Raw genomic sequence first — 2,670 nt, forward strand, 5'->3', positions numbered from 1 at the left:
AATGAATTGGAGTCTGTGAGCTAAGATGTAAGCAAATATAAATAAACAGAATTAGAGGTGGAAAGAATGGAAATCCCAGAGCCAACAAACTTCTTTTCCCTCGTGCTTTGGCATTTTCCCTTCAAGAAAGCCAGGAAAGAAGAGAAAGTTTCTACCATGGATTGGAGGCCTCCTGTGTAATGAGAACTATCCTAGCTGCTTTCAAACATGTAATTTTATTTAATCCTCCCCCTCAACTTGTGTGTCATGCTTGTGCAGGGCCCATGCTAATCTCTGTATCATTCCAACTTTAGTATATGTGCTGCCAAAGCAAGCACCACCTCAACTTGCAAGGAAAGAGTCACCTTCCATGTTTTACTGAAGATGCAAACCCAGATTTAAAGAGATTGAGAGACTTGGCCAAGGCCACACACTTAGAAAGTATAAAAACCAGGATTGAAACTAATGTTTATTTTCCTCCAGAGCCCTGCCCACTACACCTCTAGTGGAAACAGAATTATAGCCTGTTTTAACTGAAAGATGACCTCACCATCATCCCCATTTCACAAATGAAGAAACCAAGGCCAGAAAGGACGAGCAACTTGCCCAGTTCACATGGTCAACTTGTAAGAGGTTCTCAGCTGTAGCCCACACCTTTTGATTTCCAAATAGGAGCTCTCATTATTTGTATCCTTCGAGGTCCTACAAGAATGGCACACTCAAATGGGAGCATTAGTGGGGAGCTTAATGAAGGGACTGTTATGCAAGGGCACATTTAAGGGAAGCCAAATAAGGATGGTGAAGAAATCCAAGAGTAGGAGCTATAAAGGGGGCTATGAACACCCCTGTGCCTGAAGGGACAAGGCCAGGGCCCTTAACTCACTCTGAACTCTGGTAAAGAAAGGCACTGCCAGCCTGCAGGCTGGCAGGGAGGGAATCTAGGCCATAGTACTCTGCTCTCCCTCTTTCTCTAGTCTACTTGTGTCCTAGTGGTGCCTCCCATAAGCTGTACTGGCATTCTACCAAATGCCAGAAGGTGAGGGGTTTCCAAGGCAGCTTCCAGGGCTCAGAGCAGGATAGGAAAGGAAGAAGATTGGACTGGGAGAGGCAAATTAAGACTTCTGAGTGCACTACTACACAGGGATGCTTCTCTGAACCTCAGTCTTTGGGAAGAGTCCTGCCTCCACAGGTCAAAGACAGCAAAAAAACAATAATAAGTCTCTCATGCCAGTCAATGTGGAGCCACGAAGGCATGGCACAGGGAAATAAAGTGCAGCTCACAGCACAGAGCTGAATTTCTCACTACCCACTGCATGAGTGTTATCCTAGTCTGGCCAACTTGTGTATGATAAAAGGGGGCAGACAGAAACTCTGTTCCAATCACCTCAGGATCAAAGGCATTGTGTTGGGACTTTTCTGCTTTGGTACAAAGATCACTACTGGCGTTCAAGCAGAGAGTTGCTGGTGTTTCAGATGAGTTTTTGTGGGTCTTTGAGAATTAAAAACAGAAGGGGGAGGAAGGGAATGCATGTGTGCAGGAGCATGTTTGCTATTTACGAGTTCTTAGAAATCAATGCCACTTTTCAAATAAAGACAATCCCTAAGTGAAGGCGGCTTGGCCATCCTGCTAAGGCACGTCCCTCCTATCTATGCCCTGAGCACAGGCATCCTTGCTTTGGTCCTAAATCTCTCCCCCAGGGCTGAGATGCCCCAGTAGGCTTCTCCAGCCCACCCTAGCCTTCCACCCCAGCCTTCCATCCCTGCCTGAAGTTTCCACTTGAGCTTCCACTGAGCCCCCATCGTCTCCCTGATTTGGTCATATTTCCTACTTAGTTTAAATCAACAGTCTGATTTTATCAACAATAATGCTTTATGGAGGTTTATTTCTTCAAACAGACTGTGCTCCTCTTTGCTATAAAGTTAATTTTATGTTCTTTGTTCACTTTCCTAATCTGCAAATTACATCCTCCTGTTCCCTGATTGCTTACTATTGGAAAAACAGCCCCTCTTTGCTTCCAGTTTGAATATTCTCTGCCTTATCTTGATGACCCTAATCTTTCTCCCCAGACCAGCCTCTCAAGGCAGCCATGAGTAACAGGCAGGGTGCAGCCTGTTCACCAGCACAGACCTTGTGTGGCTGAGTGGGCCAGGGCTGCATACCTCCCTCCTCTGCTGGCCTTTTTTTCTTCCCCAATCGTTTTTTTCTCAAAGTGTGGGAAGAGGGTCAGTTGCAGCAGGAAGGATTAGAAATTCTGGGAGCCACTCCATGCTCTCAGAAAGTCCTAGTGGGAAGACGGAGAACTTCCGACACCCAGAGAAACGAGGACAAACGCTTCGGAGGCTGACGCTCCGCTGATACCACATGAAAAATGACCTGACTCTTTTGTTGGAAGTGCCTGGAGGGGGAGGGGCTACAAAAGGAAGAGAGATCACTGGGAATGGTGAAGGGAAAAATAGAATCAGTTCTTACATGATCAGGATTTTTAAAGAGGATGGGGAAGAAATTACCCTGCTATCAGAAACGTCAAAGAGAATTAAGCATGTTCCGCATAGAGGGAAGGAAGGAGGGAGAAACTGGCAAAAAATTAAAAAGACAGAGCTGGAAGGGACCTTAGCAACCCCCATGCTTTATGGAGGAGAACACCAGGTTCCCTCAACCAGACCCTGAGTTCCAATAATAGCAACAGAATC

At 46.0% G+C, this 2,670-nt stretch overlaps 1 non-coding gene across 1 annotated transcript; it reads right to left on the reverse strand.

The window, feature by feature from the left end:
* Nucleotides 1–210: 210 nt before the first annotated feature.
* Nucleotides 211–317, reverse strand: LOC125147160 (U6 spliceosomal RNA). The gene has a single exon (XR_007145034.1). It is a non-coding gene; the product is annotated as a U6 spliceosomal RNA (small nuclear RNA).
* Nucleotides 318–2,670: the final 2,353 nt, after the last annotated feature.

Source organism: Prionailurus viverrinus, chromosome A1 (genome assembly GCF_022837055.1).
Source record: "Prionailurus viverrinus isolate Anna chromosome A1, UM_Priviv_1.0, whole genome shotgun sequence".
Lineage (NCBI taxonomy): Eukaryota > Metazoa > Chordata > Mammalia > Carnivora > Felidae > Prionailurus > Prionailurus viverrinus.